Genomic DNA, 24,583 nt, shown 5'->3' on the forward strand with positions numbered 1-24,583 from the left:
TTTGTTTGAGAGGTTATGGAACCTGGCTATGTTGAGAATTGGAGCAGCCAAGCTGTCAATTTTAGGGACTGAAGGGAGGGATGAAAAGTCCCCGACGAATCCGTCAGAAGGTCTGGCACTGGGTCCAGAATACAAGGCTCTTCCAACAGATGAAGTCGAAGGAAGGGGACCTGAATCTGATGAGGCCAATGAGGGGCTATTATAATGATGGTCCTTCCTACGGCTTTTGCTTTCTGTAATACTTTGGGTATCAGGGAAATTGGTGAGAATGCATAGAAGAGACCTGGAGGACAATTGTGTACGAGTGCGCCCCTTGGGGAATCTCCCGGAGGGGGAATCTGGGCAAAGTAGCTTCTGGCCCCATCTGCAGAATATTCTTTCTGCTATATCTTTTTTGAGGGACCACTTGTGAAGCAACAAAATTGTCCTGCTCAGTTTGTCTGAATTCACGTTGGATTTCCCCTGGGTTGTGCGTTGCTATCAGAAAGCACTGGGTGGATGTAGCTCACTGCCTTACTCTTAGGGTCTCTCGACAAAGGGGATAGGACCTGGTTCCTCCTTGTTTATTCAAGTACCAGACCACCAACATGTTGTCCGTCTGAATCGCAATTGTCCCCAGAGGGAGATAGTCCTGAAAGTACTGCAACTCCAAGAGTACCACTCTCATCTCCAGGACATTGATATGCAGATGTGTCTCTTGTTTGGTCTATGTGCCTTGGGCTGTTTTTCCCTGAAAAAGCCCCCCCCCCCCACCCGATCAGGGAAGTGTCCGTGGTCACTGCGGTCGATGGGTGAGGGTAGGATAAATGAATGACCTATCATTACTTGAAGAGAGGTCAAACACTACCAAAGATCCTTTTTGCATGTGTTTGTTTGAATAATGAGATAAGACATTGGGAGCTCTTGATAAGACCACTTAGTGAACAGCAGCCATTGTAGAATCCATATATGCATGTGACCCAATGGAATCATTATTATTGCAGCTGCCATCATCCCCAACAACTTTAGCACTTCTGAGGCTGGAACATTGTCTCTGGATATGATATTCTGAATTTGTTGACGAAGTACTGATATCCCTTCTGATGGAAGTTTTAAAGTGGTGATGGTGGTGTCCAATTCTGCTCTGATAAAAACAATATGTTGCGATGGCAACAAGGCAGATTTTTCTGAGTTTATGGTAATGACCACTTGATTGCAAAGAGTAAGTGTGGTGTCCTTGGCTTCTATCAGCTGATGCCTGGTGGCGGCGGTGAGGAGCCAATCGTCTAAGTACGGAAACACGTGGAATCCCAAATGGCTCAGGTGAGCCGTGACCACTGCCATACATTTGGTAAACACTCTGGGGGCTGCAGTGAGACCAAAGGGCAGGACTTGAAACTTGTAATGACTGGCTCCCAGCCGGAAGCACAGATGATCCCTGGATGGTCTGGCCATTTTTATGTAGTAGTACACATCGTGGAGATCTATCGAGCACATCCAATTGTCTTTCCCTAAGAAGGGAAGTATTGACTGTAGCGTGACCATCTGGAACTTCTCCTTCTTGACAGATCCGTTTAGCCTGCTGAGGTCCAAAATAGGTCTCCAGTCCCCTGTCATTTTTGGAACTAAAAAGAATCTTGAGTAAGTTCCGGATCCTATCTGGTCTGCTTGTGCTGGTTGGATGACTCTTTTTTCTAGCAACGTTTGGACCTCTACTGTTGCTTGTTCCCTGTAACTGGGTGGAAAGTCCGGGATTTTTTTACCTACGGGGGGGGGGGGGGGTGAAGGGAATAAAATATCCTCTGGAAACTATGCTTTGTACCCAGTTGTCATTTGTTATCGTTACAAAGATAAGCGACCCTCCCCCCCCCCCGATTGCCTCCAGAGTAGGACAGCCGGGCCTCCTTTCAGGAGCGCTGGTAGGGCTTCCCAAAGAACTGGTCTCTGTTGCCCTGGTTTTGCGGACCCCGTCTGCCACGAGGGCAGCACCTTCCATTACTGCCCCCTCCTCTGCCCCTGAAGGGGGGGTTCACCACGTGTCCAGAAAGGCTCCTTGGGCTTTTCAGAACCACATCTTTCCTCCCTTTTGACCCCTGGAGTAGGGTCTGGTAGGGGTGGAAAAATGGACTCCGACGGCAGACAGAGTCTTTCTTTCCTGCTCACACCTGGTCAAAGTTTCCTTAACTTTGGGCCTGAAAAGAGATGAGCCATCAAAAGGGATGCTGACAAAGGATGACTCAAAGGGCTCCGCAAAGGAACATATGTGCATCCAGGAGTGTCTCCTGAAAGCAATTCCTGTACTTGCTGCCCTACTTGTTCCATCAGCTGTATATCAGATTAGACGCATAGAAGAGTTCACCATGGAATTAAGGGTAGCAAGCTGGGACGCAACCTTGCCTGAAGATCCCTCAGCTACCGTACCCTGCAGAGTATCTCCAAGCTCTTTTAGGAGGTCTCTCTTCAGTCTTGTGAAATGTGTAAGGTAGTTCAGTGAACGCAAGGCAAAAGTCACTGAATTATACATGTGCTTCCCATACCTATCCATGATCCTAGAGTCTCTGTTAGGAGGATGGATAGAGGAAGAAGTTTCTGACATCTCCTTTTTGGTGGCTGCTGCCACCACCATGGCATCAACAGGCACTCCCTTAGTGAGAAAGGTCTTATCATGAGGGGCAGAAATAAATTTATTGGGCCTCCTAGGGACAGGCTCCATGGTGTCTGGAGACTCCCATGCCCTTCATGAGACCAGCTCCATAAGATCATCGAAGAGTGGAGACACCCAAGAGGTGGAGGGTTGAGACCTGAAAGCTTTCAGGAGGACCGACTCATCTTCAGTAGGGTTGGTGGGCTTCCAGCCACCCCTCTGCTTACGGATTTCCAATATGTCTGCGAATGAGATTTCTTCAGAGGGGGACCACGGGGACCCTTCTGATTCATCTAAGTCAGTGTCAGATGTGAAAGTCTCATGGGGGGAGTCTAGATGCTTCCTCTTGCAAATTCTCTTCCTGGGAACCTCATTAGTGGGAACTTCTGGTGAGGTCTCGGAAGAGCAGGGGCCACCCAGTGGGGCTTCCTGAGGCTCAGGGTCTCTATGCTTCAAAGGGATCTGTGAGGCAGAAGTGGACACAGGCGCCTTTGGGGAAGAGGTAGTTGGTCCTGAAGTTGTGGATGTCCTAGGGGACATTGCTCTCCTCATGGCCTCAAAAGCACCTCTGCTCCGGTGAGAAGAAACCGCTGGATCCAAAGAAACAGCCGATTCCATCGGCACCAGAACAGTGGGCTCTGATCCAGAGGTAGGAGCCAAATTCATCTGAGCCGAGGCCCTGAGAGGCAAAGTCGGAACTGACAGGTCAGTCCGACTATCCTTCCCGGACCCGACCGGCAAGTGTCGGCTCCTAGACTCCTCGATGGACAGCGAGGAAGTCTAAGTAAACGGAACTGATGGCACTGGAGCAGGCATCGGCTCCGAAGGCTCCACAATCATAAGCTCCAACTCCTCCAACTCTGACAGACCGGTATGGCTCAGAGGAGGAAAAGAAGTAGATGGAGGAACAGTTTTTGGTTCCGAAACCACTTAGGTCGGAACCGATAAATTTTTTGCAAACACCGGTGGCTGCACCACACGATCCACGTCCAAATCGGATAGGCTAATCGAGAACTGAGATGAATGGATAGAGGCTGGTACCGACTGGAGTACTGGTGACTTCAATACTACTGTGGAGACCAGTTCCAGGACTGGGGATCGGCTCCGAAAAGACAAGATGCTCGGCTCTGAATGCTGTGGAGTCAATCTCGAAGGTTTTTTTGATTTTGTCAAATCCGATGATGAAGCTTTAGAGGACTTGGAAAATTTGGGAGACTAGTTTTATCATGGTCGCCCAAAGCTTCTTGAAAGGAAGATTTTAATAGTCCTCTGTCAATTAGCTTTCTTTTCCTTTCATGAAGTACACGGCTTGAAAAGGAATGGCAGATGGAGCAACTCTCTTGCAAATGCAACCACCCAAACAATAAACACAATTTACATGACTATCAGTCACAGACATCTTTTGTCCACACTATGGACATTTTTTAAACCCAGACTTGGGATGTTTCTCTTTATCTTGGTCAGCCATGAAAAATATCTAAATGCGCACAAGCAAACTTGTATTAGCAAAAAATACAAACACACACACGTTTTTAACAATCTGAAACTACACTATAATATTCAAACAGTAAGTAGCCCTTAAAAAACAAATGGGCTCTATATGGTTAAATATGTATAAACACACTCTAAAGCCTATAAATGCTTGCTATAACATACTTCTAAGCTATTAAAACTATTCTAATATATATAAAGGCACACCAAAGAAAGGGAAGGGAGATACTAAAGGCCTATATAAATAACTGTCAAAAGGACTATAAGAAACTATTACAATTAAGCTAACAGTAGCTAACAAGCTATTAAAAGTTATAAAGTTATAATTATTAAGATATAAAGATATAAGGTTGAAAATAGGAATTTTTTCGTAGAAAAAATTTGTTATACTGGCCCGAGCTGTGAGGAAATCTCCAATTTGTTGCAGCGGCAAACTAGATCTGGGGTAACTCAAGGTGCATCATGGGACAGGGACTTAGCCTCGAGCTGTCTGAAGATCTCAAGCTTTGTAGTAGGCCGACTCGGAGCAGAGGATCGGCTCTGAACCCATCTGGAAGAATGAACGGCGAGATAGAACAACTTCACATGAGGTGTTTTCTTGCAAAAGACAACATTACAAGAGTATTACAAACAAAACAATTACAAACAAAAAACTCCACTCCCTGGAAGCTCTCTTTACCCTAGAGAGTGCTGATGTCTGTGCGGTCTCTGAGACATGGTTTAAAGCCACAGACAGCACACCAACAGTGCAAGGTTATAATGCCTTTCACACATTTAGACCAGCTACTTCACAGGCAGAGACTAAAGGTGGAGATGTCCCTATTTACATCACAAATAAATATACTTCAAGGCAGGCCAAACAGGACAATGTACTTGAGCTGCTTCATGTTAAAATCACCATAAGTAAAATCCAATACCACTTCCTTGCAAGCTATAGGTCCCCCTCTATGACCCAGGAAACCCTTACCATGTATTTAAACTTATTATAAATACTGGTGCTGCGGTAGCATTGTCACCACACAGTAAGACGTTGTCCTGTTCAATTCTCAGCTAGAGCGTCTTCTGTGTGGAGACATGCGTGAATGGGCATACCTTCGTTGAAGGTTGTGCGTCAGAGCTGGCAACTCGGCACATAAAAATCTACTGCCAATCATTAGTGCACTGGAGTTCCGCTGTGGCGACTCCTAACCAGGAAAAGCCAAAAGACACAACAACATAAATACTAATCATCAAACCCAATACGATATTCATGGGTGACTTTAATTACCCCACTATTAACCGGGAATCCTATACAACATCAAACGTACATGCACAGAGATTCCTGGATTTTGTAAACACAAACTCTCTGGACCAGATAGTCAATACACCCACCAGGGGTGCAACTATAGGATCTGGTCCTCACTAATATGGGAGTGTGCTGCACACCCCCTGCTGTAATGCCTTCCCTGGTAAGGTCAGACCACAAAATGGTCTCCTTTGAAGCAAAAATAAAACCTGGACCCCCAGCTCAACCGGGAATATTCAGGAACTATTCTAAGGCTAACCTCCTGCTATTAAGTGAGAACCTAGTAAAATTTCAAGCTCCTATAAACCATGAGAACACTTCTGCCTATGCAGAACTGTTCACAGAAACCCTGTACAAACATGTTAATAGCTGCATAGAGGCAGCTGTACCCACCAGGAAGTAGTACAAAACTTAACTCAAAAAACAAGCCAACCTGGTGGAATCACAAAATAAATCAGATGTATAACAGGACGAAGAAAATCATGGCAAAAGTTAGGAGGTGCAGAACCCAGCAGGATAAAAGCACTCTCATCAAATTAAACAAACAACTCACAGGACAAATAAAGTCTACCAAAGCCAAAGTTGAGGTATGTTTGGCCTCCCAGGCCAAGGACAACCACAAAGCATTCTTTAGCTATGTCCACAACCTCAAAGGCACTACACAATTGTGTGCAGAGTTCATTGTACATGGAATCACCTATACTGAGCCAGAAGATATAGCAAACCGCCTAGCTGATAAATTCGTCTCCAACTCTACTCCTTTCTCTACCCCTCAACCTTCCCTCAGGAAATATCATCAAATATAAGTCCCCCTACTATCACTAGGGAACAGGTCCTTAATGTTCTCTCTAAGACCAAGAACATTGCATCACTGGGCACAGACAATATCCCAGGATGCCTTCTAAATAGCATGAAACATGACCTATCAGGGCCTCTGCAATTACTATTTAACTGTAGTCTCCAAACAGGCTTTATGCCTCATGAATGCAGAAAGGCAACAGTCATCCCTTTGCACAAAGGTGGGCTGTCTACAGACCCTGGAAACTACAGACCCATAAGTCTCACTAGTCCTATATGTAAACCTATGGAAAGAATTATAATGCAGATGATCAGTAGAGATATAGTAAACCTCCAGACACTGGACCCAACCCAGTTTGGTTTCGTCAAAGGCAGATCAATGGTGGACTTCTTTGAGAAGGTCACCAAAGCAATGGATGAGGGCAAAATCATTCACACACCCCACCTTGACCTGGCCAAGGCATTTGACACAATACCCCACTCGGGCATTGCTGACAAACTCAAGAGGTTAGGTACAAACCCGTATGTCACCCAGTGGATAGTCAACTGGCTCACAGACAGGACCCAGGAAGTTAGAATAGGGGAGTCCACCTCTACAAAGAGTCCAGTCACAAGTGGAGTCCCTCAGGGATGAGTCCTTGCACCGCTCCTTTTAGGCATTTACTTCTCAGAAGTCATGGCCAATGTCAGTGGTCTCTGGCTGACTAAATTTGCAGATGATTGCAAATTAGGAGCTGTCATTCAATCTCACACTGACACAAATGTTCTTCAGGAGGGGATGACTCAGAAAAACAACTGGTGTCAAAGCCATGGTCTAAAACTAAATGCCAAGAAATGCATAATAGTATTCTTTGGGAAGTTATCCATCCCTGGTAACTATAATATTGAAAACACACCCCTTAGAGCTGACCCAGTAGTCAGGGACTTAGGGACACACATAGCTAGTCATCTAGCTTTTGATCATCATGTGTCTACAGTGGTGAGGAAATCATTCTATGTTGAGCAACTTATAAACAAAGGTATGGCATCTAAGTCCAAGGAAGTCATTGTTCCACTGTATTCGGCGTTCATCAGACCTATCATTGAGTACAATGCCCCCTTTGGTATGTACGTAACTAGGCATATCCAACAACTGGAACATTCACAGAGGATCCTCACTAAAAGAATACAGGGCATAAGTAATATGTCCTTTGCAGACCGCCTCAAGGCCCTATCCCTGTATTCTGTCTCCTACAGGCTTTTGAGGGGAGATCTATGTCTGGTATACAGGGTATTGTCAGACCCCACTCTGATGGACCTCCTGCATATCCACAAAACAAACAGTACCAGAATTACCCGTTCTAAAGATTTAAACCTTGCCTGTGATATAAATAGGACCTGCTGGAGAGACAGGTATGTATTCCAGAAACTACCCTGTCTATGGAACAGGCTCCCCATCCATGTGAAACCGAGTTCCTCCCTAACCCAATTCATTTCCAACTTGGACAACTAGATGGGAAACCAGAAATTCATCCCTGGTTTGGTATCTATGTATGTAATGCAAACAGGTAACCTGTAAATGATTCATCTCCCAGGCCCATGCTTACACTTATCAATGGTATCAGAACTTGTCAGAGATTTGGGATACATGGCTAGGCTTAAAAAGGCCCTTGTAGTCATTAACCTAGTAAACACCTATGAACCTATTACAATGCTCGTGAATTACTCCATCACATTGTAAAGTTTTTAAATGTTTCTTAAAGTGACAACTTTAATAAGTAACGGTGAATGACTGTAGCATTCCTCCAATTCGTTGATAAAATTCCAAGAGTACAGCAAATGATAATACATGACTTTAGTATTTTTGCCTTTACTGATAAAATTCCAAAAGTATCAAAAAGCCCAAGAAGTTATTTCGCAATGTCCAGTAAAAGTATCATAAAGCCCAAGAAGTTTATTTTGCAAAGTCCAGTTACTCGAAAGTGCTATGAGTTTGTTTATTTGCATAATTCTGAAAAGTCCAACAAAGGTACACGTTCAGAGTACAGAAGCATTGAACAATTACTGGCATTAATTCTGGCATATGTATATATGAATATTTATGCTTATTTGCAAACCCCTTCACTGGCATGTGTTAATATGGCAGATGGATTTCAAAACCCCCTACCACTTGTATATGATCAGAATATTGCAGAGGACTGGAGAATATTTGAGCAACAGTATGATATTTTCATACAAACAGGTTATGCAGATAGAGATGCACTGCATGCACGAGGGCATTCATTTTGCTAAACCTAGCTGGGTCAGAGGCCATAGAAAGAGAGTGTTCATTTGTTTATGCACCAGCAGTATATGAAGGAGAAGTTGCAGACTGCCATATTGTTGTACAAGCTGAATCAAGAGAAGACCCCGAGTGTTTGAAGCATGAATTCAGAGAAATGTGCAACCCCTAGACGAATATTACATTAAAGAGGCGTTTGTTTTATATAAGAGATCAGAAGCCAGGGGAAACATTTGCAGCTTACATAACTGACTTGAGAAACAGAGCTAAGACGTGTCGGTTTGGTGATCTAAAAGATGAGCTGATAAATGACAGGCTTGTATGTGGTATTAACAGTGCGGCTGTGAGAAAGATTTTACTTTGTGACAATGATTTAACATTGAGCAAAGCTATAGAGATTTGTCAGACCTAGGAGGTAACACAAAAACACACACGTATGCTTGTGAGTAACAAGAGCATGGTTTCAGTTGGTTCCAAAGCACATGTAGATAGTATGCAACACGTGGTAAACAAGAACAGGCCTAAGCACATGGCAGCTACAGGATTTCCAAAGAAACATAAATATTCACTGAGCTCACCACCAAAGGCAGTACGTGTGGAAACCAAGTAAATGTAGAAAGCAAACCTGCTGCTGCCACCCAAGCTGAAATAAAAATGGTTGAAATTGTTAAAATAAGTTCCTTTATTAACAAATTAAAATGTAATCCTGCTGCTGCTGCTGTCTGGAAAAGCGCTTTCGGTTGTTGAACCTTTATCAAATCCTAAAGAAAAAAGCAGCTTCCTTTCATTTAAAAAAGAGCTTCCTGCAGCTCATTAATTCAATCAACCAATAAAGTTTTGGTGTATGGACACACCTTTCATTCAGAGTACATGTTCTATTTACTTAGTGTTAGGTAAAAGCTTGGAGTTTTTAAAGTGAAATAACACAGGATTGATGCATGTGTATTATTTCTTTAGAGCCCTTCCTTTCAAGATGGGTTTGAGCGGTACAATTTAATTTAATCCAGGTTTCTGGTCCGCTCTAAGGTTCATAATCCATTTTGTTTCCTCAGTTTCGGTATAGTTGGCGAGACCCCCTCCTTGTATTGTTTCTACTAGCCCACTTACGACCATAAATTTAAAAGTGTGGTCTCCATTAACTTTAATATGACCATATGGAGCATTCCTATTTACTTGATTTCTAATGTCCTGACAGTGTCTCAGGATGCGCTCCTTGAACATTCTATTTGTTTTCCCCACATAGAAGGCTGGACAGCGTTGGCATTGAGCAATATAAATCACATTTTTGCTCCTGCAATTCGCAAACCCTTTGAACCTGTATTCCTTCTTAGATGTTGGATGTATAAATAAATTATCTGTTTTAATATGTTGACATGCTTTACAAAATCCACATTTATAGGTGCCTACTTTGTTCGTGGGTGATTGTTCTGTGTCCAAGTTTTGACGATTCCCATGGCATAAGAGCCTTTTCAGATTTTTCCTATTCTTAAAGGAAAAACTGCTCCTAAGGTTCTCATCTGAAGTCAAAACAGACCGGTTCTTTTTTATGGTCTCTAGTATAAATGCATTGTCACTGCTATATGTAAGACAAAATCTCATCTTATTTTCCTTCTTAATCTTCTCAACTTTTTCCTTACTCAACCAATGGGAAAATATGGTCTTCCTTTGCCAATTCGTAAATCTGATGTTCTATTCATGCTTTCTATGACTTCATCTTTATTATATCCTCTTTCCATAAAGTTATCAATAAGCCTTTCCTTTTCTTTTTCAAAAGCTTCATCTTTAGTGCATAGTTTTGATATACGTTTCACTTGATTCTCCACCATATTTTTTAAAATATACTTTGGGTGCATACTGGTCCTATGGAGCATGTGATTACGCCATGTTGTCTTCCTGTGCATAGACGTATCTATCCCATATACATGATCCAATGTCAGTTGGATATCAAGGAAATTGATGGTAGCATCAGAAAAATTCAATTCGATACTTTAGAAAAAGAGATTTTTAATTCCTGTCAGATGTTTAAAAATAGGGGATATGCTCTGGAAGTCATTAAAAAGGCTCTAGAGAAGTTATGTTTTCCACAGATAGATAAAATAAATAGTAGTGAATATAACAGCAATACACTGCAGAGAATAATAAATGGAGAAGGTAGGAAAATGTATTTTGTTACCTCTTATAATATACTTTCTGATGAGATTATAGCTATTATAAAATATTATTGGCCTTTTTTGATGGAGGGAAGACATGAATTAAAAAATGTATGGCATGCACCCCTGATTTCCTTTAAAAGAGGCCACAATTTAAAAAATATGTTAGTACATGCAACTTTTTCTTTACCTGATATAAATGTGGGAAGTGAGGTTAGTAGGTTGGGCACCTGGGCATGTGGAAATTGTTCAGTTTGTTCATATGTTACTAGATTTTTTGATAAAATCAATGGTTTGAAATTTAGACCGGTAGCAGAGTTTACTTGTAATGCTGTAGGTATTATTTATGCACTTAAGTGTCCCTGCAATCTTTTCTATATAGGTGAGAGTAAGAGGTCATTTAAGGTTAGATTGCAGGAACACATTTGTGATATTAAAAATAATAAGATAGAAAGCCCTATTGCTTCCCATTTTAATTTTGCACATGGGGGAGCTTATTCAGAATTGAGAGGTTGCATTCTTGAACAAATTAAAGCAACAAATGTAACTTGTTTAAAGAATAAGCTACTATTCAAAGAAGCAGTTTTTATTTTAAAGTATAACACTTTAACACCTGGTGGATTAAATCAGGAATGCAATTGGAAATACTTATTGTAAATAATTAATTGTATTTGATTGTTTAATTGTTTTATTTGTTTAATTGTTTTTTCTAATTGATGCACCTTTATAAAAGGTGTTCTTTTTTACTATTGTTATCTCCTGGAAGGCTTTATGCCGAGGCGCTAGAGAGGTTTTGTGCTTTTATTAAAGGATATATTACTGGCCTTTGTCGTTTGGACATCTGATGTAGGGCTGGCTGCAGTACCTACTGCAGCTACTGTAGGACGTGTGGAGGTGACAGTAGCAGCCTGAGACCCAGATGTTGTGGGTGTTGCTGGTGGTAGTGGGGGGCCAACAGGCCTTATTGGAGGTATAGGTACAGGTCTGGATGCCGCTGCATAAAAATGCATACTAAATGGAGAAAAACAAAATAATAAACAAATAAATGTATGTGACAGAAGGTAGGAACAGTGTGGATGAAAAAGTACAGCTGTGTAAGTAAACTTACCATAATAGCAGGTGTTCTAACAGATCACTGTTGCAGCAACCTAAGCTATGTGGGTTTACCCCACCTTCACTAGCCAGTTTCCAAAAGCTTTGGGCTCCTTCCAGAGCTATCCATGCCAGGACCATGCAGAGCACTCCTTATAAAAGGCAAAAGGAGCACCAAAGCTTCAGAGCATTTTCTGCCTAGCAGGAGGGTAAGAGTCCTGAATAGGTGTGCTAGGAAACAGAGAACTATACTTATTACTATATACAAAAGAGTGAAAGGAACTGCAAACTGGTAAAATATCAGGAAGAACGAAAGGGATGGCTGGACAGAGGGACATGTACTGCAATGTTGATCCACTGGAACATCCATTTTTATGGTGAGTTTGCTTGCACAACTGTATTAAGTTCTACAGTGAATCACCACTGCAGCAGCCTAAACTATGTGGTAAGATTACCACAGCTTACACAGGCATAGTAAAATAAGGAGGAGGCCAATACCTCTGACTCCAGGCGCTCCTGGAGAATGGTCCAAGCAAAACCAGTTCTGGACCTGGAAAAGTAATCCAATTTATAATCCTTTGTAAAGCTGTGTACTGAGGACCAAGTCACTGCCTCTAGAATGCTTATACGATCCACCCTTTTCCAGAAAACCACAGAAAAAAACAATGTCCTTGTTGAATGAACTGTAACTCTACTTGGAAGTGGCTTGTTGTGGTGAATATAACACAAATAATAACATGAGACAACCATGAAGAAATGGTTAAATTTGACACAGGTTGCCCTTTCAAAGGTCATCTTTCCTGAAAGGTTGAGTTTTGTCTAGGTAGTGTCTGAGCTGCCTGTGTAACCTCAGAGTCGAAAATAAGAAGTTATGTACCTACCATAACGTTCCATGTTAGTTGTCTTCTCTCGCCTTCTTTCTTGCTTGATGGGTTCGGAGCCGATCCTCGGCTCCGACTCGGCACTTGCTTTAGCTCGAGAACTCCTTTTACCAGCTCGAGGCAGCCCCATATCCCATGATGCAAGGCAGTAAGTACCCAGATCTCGTTTGTTGACAAAGGGCAATAACACCAAGCATAAAATACTTCCCAAAGGAAGAAGAAACTTACAGATGGAAAAAGGACCAGGTCTGAATGGTCTTTAGCATAATAGTTTCTTATACAAGGTCTGTCCAGGCCAGGGTGAAGGAGTGAGTGTCGAAGAAAGAAGGCGAGAAGACAACTAACATGGAACGTTATGGTAGGTACATAACTTCTTAATGTTAAGTTGTCAATCTCGCCTTCATTCTTGCTTGATGGGACCGCGTCCCTAGCACCTCTATCCTGGGTGGCTCAATGGAACAAACTCTTGAGGACTGTAGAGCCAAAACTGGCTCTGTCCCTGGAGGCCAAGTCCAATTTGTAATGGGAAACAAAAGTGTGAGGAGTGGCCCAAGTGGCGCTGCACAAACAGTGTCCAAAGGCAGTCTAGCTTGAAAGGCTGTAGAAGTAGCTAAACTCCTAGTTGAATGTGCTTTAGGTTTTGAGCACAGCTGTTTTCCCCTGATCGTATAAATTTCAGTGATGACCGAAGAAAGCCATCTGGACAAAGTCACTTTAGAAACAGGAAGGCCTTTTTATTATCCGCATAGGAAACAAAAAGTTGATCAGATTTTCTAAATTTTTTGTTCTGTCCAAATAATATCTAAGCTGACGGTGGACGTCAAGATAATGTAGCTTTTGTTCAGCTCTATCTGAATAGTTAGGAAAAAATACACGAAGATCAATGGATTGATTCAGATTGTTTTTGAAGCGACCTTAGGTAAAAGGATGGATTAGTTCTCAAAGATACTCTGTCTTTGTGAAAAATCAAATAGGGGGGTCGAACCGAAAGAGCATGAAGTTCAGACACCCTCCTGGCAGATGTAATAGCCACTAGGAATAACGTTTTCCAAGAAAGATATTTTAGGGAACAAGAAACAGCTGGCTCGAAGGCGGGAAGAATCAAGGATGTCAGCACTAAATTTAGATCCCACTGAGGAGGAGGATTCCTGATTGGAGGCTTTAGTAGGAAAATTCCTTTCAAAAAGGCCCTGCAGAGCCTATGGGACATAATATTATGATCTGCTATCCCGACATGAAAATTAGAAATAGCAGCCAACTGAACTCTGACTGTGGAAGAAGAGGAGCCTGCATGAAAGATCTCTGCTAAGAAGTCCAGAACTGCCTGAACAGGGGCAGTAAAAGGATCAATATTTTGGGCCTTAGCCCAATAAGAGAAACGTTTACATTTGCTTGTGTAAATCCTCCTGGTAGAGGATTTTAGTGAAGCTACTATGATATCTCTAACTGGGTTAGAGATCAAAGGAAGCCTGGCTAAGGAAGGAAGTGGAGCAACCATGCTGTGAGGTTGAGAGAAGGGATTGACCGGTGCAGCTGACCCGATTGGTGAATCAGAAGATCTGGCACTGGGTCCAGATGCCACGGCTGCACCAAAAGGTGATGATGGAGGAACGGAACCAAACTTGTCGAGGCCAGTAAGGGGCAATGAGAATCAATTTGGCTCTCAAAGCGGTAGCTTTCTGGATCACCTGAGGGATCAGAGGAAATGGAGGGAAGGCATAAAGAAGTCCCTGGGGCCAATCCTGGGTCAGAGCGTCTCTGGGGGAGTGGCCTGATAGAGGGAAGCGGCTGAAGAAGTCTGGACATTTGCTGTTTTGGGGAGTAGCAAAAGATCGCAACATGGGCGACCCCATTCCAGAAAAATCTCTTCCGCTATGGATTGCTTGAGAGACCACTCGTGAGGCATGAGAATAGCTCTGCTCAATCTGTCCGCTATAATGTTGGTTTTCCCAGGGATATGCGTTGCTACCAGAAACCGATGAGAGGAGATCGCCCATTGCCAAAGTCTGAGCGCTTCTCGACACAAGGGGTAGGACTTGGTTCCGCCCTGTTTGTTGATATACCAAACTACAGACATGTTGTCTGTGTGGACTGCAATTGTCCCTACGGGAAGAAAGTCGTTGAGGGCTTGCAACGTTAAAAGCACTGCTCTCATCTCCAGGACATTTATGTGCAGATGGTACTCGAGCGGTTGCCACGTCCCATGAACCATCCTGCCCTGATAATGACCCCCACCCGATCAGGGAGGCATCCGTGGTGACAGTGGCTATCGGGACGGAGGTACAAAGCACCTGCCTTGGTGAACCTGAGACGATGTGATCCACCAAGCAAGATGTTCTTTGCATGTTTGTGTCACCAGAATCTGGTGACGCATTGGGAGTTGCTGGTATGACCACTGCGTGAACAGCATCCACTGAAGGAGGCGCATGTAGAATCGAGCCAGGGAAGAAGAGTAATGGCCGCAGCCATGAGACCTAATACCTTTAGAACCATTCTGGCCTGTACTTTCTTGCTGGCCAGAATGATCCTGACATGAGTCTGAATGTCTGAAACTCTTTGTTCTGTAAGGGTAGCTGACATCCGAACAGTGTTTAAGTTTGCGCCTATGAAGGTAATAGACTGGCAGGGCGATAAGGATGACTTTTCGAAGTTGACTGAGATGCCCAAATGAGAACAAAGGTCTATTGTGTAATCCCTGGCTTGTATAAGCTGATGCCTGGTGGTGGCTGACAGGAGCCAGTCGTCGAGATACGGAAACACCTGGAATCCTTGACGTCTCAGGTGAGCCGTGACCACTGCCATGCATTTGGTGAACACTCTGGGGGCTGTAGTGAGACCAAAGGGCAGGGCTCTGAACTGGAAATGACTGGACCCCAGCCAAAAGCGGAGAAACCTCCTGGAGCGTCTGTGAATTTTGATGTGATAGTACGCATCCTGAAGATCTATTGAGCACATCCAGTTGTCCTTCTGTAAGAAGGGCAGAATTGACTGAAGAGTGACCATTCGGAATCTTGTCTTCCTGACAGACTTGTTGAGTCTGCTGAGATCAATATTGGTCTCCAGTCTCCCGTCTTTTGGGGACCAAAAGAATCTTGAGTAGATTCCGGCTCTGAATGGTCTATTGTAACTGGCTGAATGGCTCTTTTCTGCAGTAGTTTTGCGATTTCTAACTCTGCAATGTCCCTTAGACCGCGTGGTACATCTGGAAGGGAACTTGAGGGGAAGGAGGTTTCCTCGAAAGGAATTATGTAACCCTTGGATATGATCGACTGTACCCATCTGTCTTGAGTGAGGGAATGCCAGGCTTCTGGGTACAGTGATAATCTTCCCCCGACTGCCTCCAAGGAGGGACAGCCGGGCAACACCTCAGGGATGCTGAAAGGGCTTATCAGAGAGAGGCTCCCTGTTTCCCTGGTTCTTCGGACCCCCTCTGCCTCTAGAGCGGCGTCTGTTGTTGTTACCCCCTCTGCCTCTAGGGGTAAACTGACCACGTGAATCCGGCGTGACTCCTTGGGATTTACGGAACCACATCTTCCCACCCTTCTGTCCTTTGGGATAAGGCCTAGAAGGGGTGGAAAACGGACTCCAACAGCAGAAAGAGTCTTGCCGTCCTGCTCACACCTGGTCAAGGTCTCCTTTACCTGAGGGCCAAACAAAGCTGACCCGTCAAAGGGAGAATTTGTGAAGGACGCCTTAAAGGGATCCGCAAAATCACATAGCCGCATCCAGGCTTGGCGTCTAAGAGCCACACCTGTGCCTGCGGCTCTACTCGCTCCATCCGCAGCATAAGATATTAGCCGCATGGAGGAGTTAGCAATGGAATTGAGGGTTCCTAGCTGCGAAGCAATCTTTTCTTGAGCCCCTGCAGCTGTAGGATCCTGAACTACTTCTCCCAGCTCCTTCAGGATATCTCTCTGGAGTCTGGTGAAGTGACAAAGATAATTCAGCGAGCATAGCAAAGGTCGCTGAGGAAAACATCCGCTTGCATTACCTATCCATGGTCCTAGAGTCCTTATTAGGAGGATGGACGGGCACGAAGGATCTGCAAGTTCCTTTTGGTGGCCGCAGCCACCACCATGGCATCAGCGGGACACCCTTGGTTAGGAATTGTTTGTCACTAGGGGCAGTGATAAATTTAGAAGGCCTCCTAGGGACTGGCTCTACAGAGTAAGGAGCTGTCAACGCCTTCGTGCAATAACTTGCATAAGGGGTCGAAGGCGGAGACACCCAAAAGGTGGAGGGCCGAGATCCAAACGCCTCTAGGTATACTGACTCATCCTCAGAGGGATTGTTGGTGGGCCAGTTTCCCTCTGTTTGAGAAGTTCTAGGATGTCTGAAAAGGAGACATCCTCAGAGGGGATCTAGGGATCCCTCTGACTCATCAAAGTCAGTATCCGGGTGACAGACTCGGGAGTCTACATGCTTCCTCTTACAAGTCCTCTTCCTAGGAGGATCTCCCGAAACATCAAGAGAATCCTCGGAAGAGGGGAAATTCCCAATGGGGAAACCTGAGGCGGAGGATCTCTGGGTCCTGTAGCAAGAGAAGTGGCAGAGATGTCAACAGGTACCATAGAGGAGGAGCTACAGGAACAGACTGCTGACTGATACCAGTGGCCAGTACACTCTTCATCACCTCGAATGCTCCCTCCCAGGTAGGTCCGAGAGAACCCGCTCCAAGAGCTAGGAACTCCAGGAACCACCGAAAAGGAAGTCTCGAGGCAGATGTCGGAGCCGAGCTCACCAAGGCCGAGGCTCCAAGGGGAAGAGCGGGCTCGGACAAGGGTCCGATGCCACTCACCCCCTCGGAGGAGACCATGGAAGCCCGACCACGAATCCCTCTAAGGAAGAGGAGATAAGAGTAGGGGCTGAAGGAACAGAAGGGGGTATCCATCCTCCAGCCGTAGCAGTAACCATGCCCGAAGACTCCAACTCCAAGCTCTGGGGTAGAGTTGAAGGAGGAACTGTAACGGGTGTGGACCAACAGTCGTCTGCTGAGACGGACTGTGTAGCATTTGGGCCAGTACCTGTGACTTGAGTAATCTACTGACCACTCTCTAGGTCATGATCTGACAACCTGGATGACCTTGAAGATCGGCTCCGATGGCTCCGTTCCGATAGAAGAGGGCCGAGCCGAAAGTATCGGCTCCAAGGAAGGAGACCTCGACCTCTTCCTGGAATGGGCCATCGGAGCCGATACTACTGATCCTGTCGGCACCGACTTCTCGGAGCCGACAGAACGTCTCGATGTATCGGCTCCAGCCGGAGCCGATACAGCCACCAAAGTAACGGTGTCGGAGCCGATCGGAGCCGGCACCGATGCCTGCGCCACATGGGTGTCGGAGCCGATCGGAGCCGACATCGAAGTGGTCAAAACAGATTCGGCACCGATAGCCATCGGGCGAAAGCTTTGTGGACACAGAATCGGCTCCAGCCGGAGCCGATCTCGACTCAATACGAGTCGGAGCCGAGGCCGCAGGCTTAGAAACAGAAGCCTGGGCCTTGGCAGTTTTAGTTGATTTTGTGGAGCCGACTTAGCCGGAGAGCCCTCCGGCTTAAGAAGACCCCTGAGAATCAACTTGTTATGTCTCTCCTGCAGGACTCTCTGGCTGAAGGAGTGACAAATAGCACAGGAGTCCTGCAGGTGAAGAGGGCCCAAACAGTACAGGCAAGAAGTGTGACCGTCTGTCAGAGACATCTTCTGACAGCACGAGTCACACTTCTTAAAACCTGAAACCCTCTCCTTAGACATGGTGCCTAAACACAACACACACAGACACACCAGTCAAAATTAAATTAAACAAAATACCAAGAGGTATTTTATAAAAACACCAACACACACACCCTAACAGGGGGGGGGATGGGATAGGGAAAATTGACTAACAAAAAATTAAAAGAGACAGGGATTTCTGTCAGAAAAAGGGTAGAATTAAATTTAAACTATCACAAAATTAGTTTTAAACTAAAAGGGGCTCGAAATATCACAAATGTGAACTACTTACCAGGAGCTGGTAAAGAGAAGACCTCCCAAGCGAAGCGGCAAACGAGATCTGGGTACTTACTGCCTTGCATCATGGGATATGGGGCTGCCTCGAGCTGGTAAAAGGAGTTCTCGAGCTAAAGCAAGTGCCGAGTCGGAGCCGAGGATCGGCTCCGAACCCATCAAGCAAGAATGAAGGCGAGATTGACAACTTAACATTCTTCCTTGTCCTTAAGTTCAAGGAAGAGAACTGGGAGGTTAGTGGTGTAGCTTAAAGTAAAATCTGAAACTACTTTAAGCATAAAGCTACGATTTGTTCTCAAAGAAACCCTGTGCTTGTGAAAAATAAGATAAGGTTGAATCACTGTACATGCTTGTAGCTCAGATACCCTCCAAGGAGATGTCACAGCAATGAGTAAAACAGTCTTCCATGTTACAAATTTCAAAATCAGCCTGATGAGCTAATTCGAATGAAGAATGCATAAACATTTCAAGCACAAAACTGAGACTGTAAGGAGGAGCACCTATTTCTTAAGTGCTCGGATATGCAAGTCCCCTTTTAAAACTTGTTTTACTTGAGCATTGTTGGAAAGGGGAGAGTCTCTGGACAGATGAGGTGAAATGGCTGACAAATGTACCTTCACAGAGGAGTATACACTAAAATAATATATTGTACAATTTACCTGAGAAGGTAGGTAGGGGTCATCTATATCCATGCTGGTTGGCCCAAAGGTTTTTTGTTGAGTTTGTCTAATAATCCCGTTAGGCAAGTTTAGCTGTGGGTCTCTCTTGTCCAGGTCGTGGGTCTGTCGGTGGTCACAGACCTGTAGTAATGTTGACGCTTCTTGGTGGGTAGATAGCTGCTAAGGAGGTTTGCAAGGAAGCAAACAAGCAGTTGTAATTTTAATGATAAAAAGAGCCGCAGTAGCCTTGTCTACAGAAAACTCAGATGCTTAATTTATAAAAGAGTATGACAATCCATTGGACAGTAACTCACATAAACAATCAAGAATCAGAGTCATTGGGTCAGCCAAGGATCTATGCTCTTAAAGTGGCACCAACTAGAAAATCTTTTCAACTTGCCCACATATGATATTCTAGTAACAGGTTTTCTTGACTTCTTAAGTATCTGCTGCCCATCCTCAGAAAAAAGGGTATCTAACAGGTGTCACAACTGCATCATCCAGGTAGTTATCTCAAACAGTTTCAGATTGGGATGTATCAAACTAACCCCCCCCCCCCCCCAACTTGTGTGAGTTAGTCTGGTCTGTGGTGAAGTTTGTGGTAATTGACCTTAGCCAGATAAAAAAGGGAGAACCACTATTGCCCTATACAAAAGGGTTTCACCACTACAATTTCTGAAGAGTCCTGCATTTTTAGAAGGACCCTGGTAATCAGTATAAAGGGTGGAAACTTGTACAGGAGCATTCCCATCCATGAGAATGAAAAGGCATCTGTCTTCTGGACTTGCCTGCAAAGGTGTTCTGGAGCACAATTTTTTTCAGTTGTGTGTTCTGAAACCCATACTCCCAATCCTAAATCTGTCAAAAATATCAGATCCAAAAAGAACTTTAACCCTGAGTTATTCGAAAATGAACTAAGAACATGCAATTGGTCTCCCTTAAAATACCTCCCTTTAGAAGAAGCCATCAAGTACTTTAACTCTAACTTTCTGGCTATTCTCAACCAACATGCTCCAACCAGATTAATTAGAGTTAAAACCAACTCTGCCCCATGGCTTTCAGAAGCAACCAAACACAAAATGTACCTTAGAAATAAACACTGGGCCAAATGGAGAATGACTAAAACCCTGTTGACCATCAAATCTTTAGATAGTTAAGAAATGACACTAAGAAAGCTATACCCTCTGATAAAAAAAATTACTACCTACAATTCCAACAAACTAATCAAAACAACGCTCAAAAATTCTGGACTAACATTAACCAACTACTCCACCCAGGTCAATCCACCACACCTAACCCTCAAGACAATGACCATACTAACCCCATAAATACAGCCAATACATTCAATACCTTCTTTACAAATACTATCCAAACACTGGCTAGTCAGCTAACACCTAATAGCTTCACTCTACCCACCTATAACTCTACCTCACCCCCTCCTTTTCATTTACAACCTGTCCCAACTACATACATTCAAACCCTCATACAAAAACTAAAACCATGCTTTCCCTCTGCAGATCAACTACCTGCCAATTTTCTACAGCTATCAGCCAAATCCATAGCTTATCCTGTTTCCATTCTGATCAATAGGATGATTACCGAAGGTCACATACCTAGCCTATGGAAAGTCTCTCATATTATCCCTCTCCATAAAGGTGTAAACTCTAATGAGCTCTCCAACTACCATCCTATTGCCCTTCTCTCCCCCCTAGCAAAGATCATGGAGAAATGTATCCATAGGCAATTACTTGACCACTTAACGCAAAATAACTTACTTTCCAGCTGTCAACATGATTTCAGACCTTCACACAGTACTACCACTGCCCTCCTTTCCTTTATAGATTATATTAACAAAAATCGTAAACTTAATAACCTCTCTTCGGCACTATTCATTGACCTGTCTAAAGCATTCGACATGGTCAATCATCAGATTCTCCTCAACATACTAGAATCACTATCATTTGATGCACCTTCTATAAAATGGTTCCAGTCCTACCTAGATAAAAGACAACAGGCAGTTATTTGGCATAAGACTCTTTCTACCCTCCAACCAGTTACACTGGGTGTCCCTCAAGGGTCTATACTTGGACCTCTCCTCTTCTCAATATTTATTAATGACCTTCATCTAGCCATCCCCCAAGCCACATGCATACAATATGCTGATGACTCGACACTTATATGCTCAGCCAAATCCACATCTGAACTTCTCTCTCTTACCCAGAAAGTATTTAACACAGTTGAACAATGGTTTACACAACGTTGTCTTCTTTTGAACCCCCCCAAAAACTAAACTCCTCCTCTTTAATCCAACCCACAAGTCCTCTCCACTTATTTCTCAGTTATATCCACTAACGGCACCATCGTATCACCTGACACATCTACCAAACTACTGGGAATCACCATTGATAACAACTTGAACTTTGACATCCATATCAACAATACAATAAAAACTGTCAACAAAAAACTTGGCTCCCTCTATAGAATTAAATCATACCTTTTTCCTACAGCTAGAACAACCATAGCCTATACTCATCTAATCTCTACCCTCCTCTATGCCTCACCTATTTTTACTAACCTTTCTAAAAATAACCTCAGCAAACTGGAAACTTCCTACAATAACATTGCTAGATTTGCAACAGGTAACCCTTACAGAACCCACCACTGCTTAAATATAAAACAGCTGGGATGGCTTGAACTACAAAACTTGATTAAATTCTATCAACTAACCATCACCCATAAAACTCTTTATAAACCTTCCTGCACTCCTAGTCTATCTACCCTCATCACTCCATACACAAATCTGAAATCACTGCATTCTTCTCATAAAAATCTTCTATACATTTCTAAACCTAACAACAAAGCTGGCGAATCTCTCTTCTCAAATGCTGTTGGAAAAATCTGTAATCTTCTCCCCAGTGACCTCTCCTCTCTTCCCTCTCTATCACTCTTCAAAAATAGACTAAAACCCTACCTTAGAACACACTGGTTGTGCCCCTGTACTAAACCTGACTAGGCTACTATCTATCTAATTGAACTAAACTCTGCCTAGCCCTCACTACTCAGAATTTAGTACATATTTTATCCCTATAAATTCTGTTTTCCTCCCTAACTACACTGTGCGGAATCTCCCTTTACATTTCCTACTAAAAAATGTATTTGTTTTCTTCCTTTTTACATTATGTATATACTTAACCTGCCTCCCCTCTAGACCTTAGTCTTTCTATTTATAAATGACTTATAACTGCATACTGTATAGTAGAAGCATTCTGGCACTACAAGTTGTTTGTTTTTCCTCACAGAATAATATGTTTAACCTGCAATATTTTTTTTTCCTTTTTATATTTAATTAATTCTGCTATTTAGTTATCTTTCCTGTTATTTTTTGTGTTTAGGTACCTGAAATCAGCTAGTTTAATCTGAATATTTTCATTTAGTCTTATTTTGTATATTGATTACTAAGTTTTTCATTTATCTGTATTGGAGCTTATCTCCTCGGGCCTCTACTGAAAATGGATATGTATCCAGTTAGACTAGCCCGGTCAACAAATGTAAAATAAAAATAAATAATAAAACATAACCTCATCTACTTGAGATGTTTGCCACAGGAAGATTAACTCTTGGAAGACAGCAGGATGAAGTTTCCATGAGTGGGGTCTATCGTGGTCCTGCTTGTCTGCAATAAGGTTTTTCTATGAAGGAATGTTTGAAGCCTGAAGAGTCAGACTGAGCTGAATTGCCACCTCTCAGGCCATTATAGCCAGTCTGCAAAGGGGTTAGGATCTGGTGTCCCCTGTTTGATTATGAATTACATCAATGTAGTGTTGTCTGTATACACCACCATGCATCTTGGGGACCAGAGTCAATACAGGCATTTAAAGAACTGATAAAAGCGAACATTTCCTTGACATTGATGTACTTCTGTCAGTCTGTTGGGTCCCACAGAGCTTGTACTTCTACTTCTTTTGTAAATGCTCTCAATGCCAGATTTCAAGCATTGGTGGTGACTGACTGGACTGGGGATGGTAGGCACAATGGAAGAACTGGATTGCAAGTTATCTGGTCTAGCACCATCCACTCTCTCTATCCACAAATCCCAGATCTGAAATTTGAAAAGTCAAATGGTTTAGATGTTGATTCCAGACTGATCTGAGGTTCCACTCTATCTTTCTTATGTGTAGTTTTGGAAAAGACAGCATACTAATCATCAATGCCATGTACCACAGAATTTTGAGAAATTCTCTTGCAGTTGCTTGGTTTGGGCTGGAGAATCTCAGGAAGAACTGATGGAAAATTGTTTCTTTGTCTGGAAGGAGACAGCTTCTCTCTTGATGGAGTCCAATAAACATCCCAGGAATACAATTTTGTGTTTAGGGATGAGAGAAAACTTGTCATCTGATTTGAAATCCCAGACTGAGTAGAAGATCCTGGACAGCTTTTAGATATGCTTGATAGCTGGAAAATGAGTCCAGATTAGACATTGTCCAAATATATGAAAATGTATATGCCTTGAAGACTGCAATGAGCTATGATGAGCTAGGCATTTTGCAAACACCCTCGATGTACTGGAGGGTCCAAAGGGTAACACAGATAACTGACAATGTAAGCCACATATAGCAAATCTTAAGAAATGCCTGAATTGTTTGGTCATAAGAATGTGATAATAGGCATCATTTAAGTCTTCTTTCCTCCACCTGTGGGCTCCTGATCTGAACTCGGATCTGACTCAGCCACCTTCCAAGGTGAAGACTTGAAGCTCGAGCGCCTCTCCTCTCTTCCATAATGCCTCATTCCACACATTACCTCAGATCGAGTTTGCCCCTAACATATGCATATGATATCCAATATACCCTTATCTGTAAATTCTGTTAAACTCACCAGGCAGAAAAAACAGGAAGAGAAAGAGAGAGACAAGTATTTCAGGAGCTCAAAAAAGGAAACTGTGGTTCCTCTGAGACTCTCCGCCAGGTCCTATAGGAATTTTATAGGGGGATGGAGGTAGGGAAAGTGATGGAAAGCATGAAAATAGGCAACACAGATGGAATGTTATGGTAAGAACTTAACTTCTTTATCTGATGTTGTCAAATTTTCATTCATTCATCCACCTGTGGGACACAGTCCCCAGCTACAATAACCTAGGTTGGCCCTCATGAAAGGATATTCCACAGCACTGCAGAGCCAAAGGCAGCCAGCCCTATTTCTGGAAGTAATGTCTAATTTATAGTGTGTAATAAATGTATGGGAGCTTGACCAGGAGGCAGCGCACAAATATCATCAACTGACACAATATAACAATGTCGCCATGGATCTCGTAGAATGGGCTTTGGTAGGTCCAGGCATAGAAAT

Source organism: Protopterus annectens, chromosome 2.part2 (assembly GCF_019279795.1).
Source record: "Protopterus annectens isolate FY-2018-M chromosome 2.part2, PAN1.0, whole genome shotgun sequence".
Taxonomy (NCBI): Eukaryota; Metazoa; Chordata; order Ceratodontiformes; family Protopteridae; genus Protopterus; species Protopterus annectens.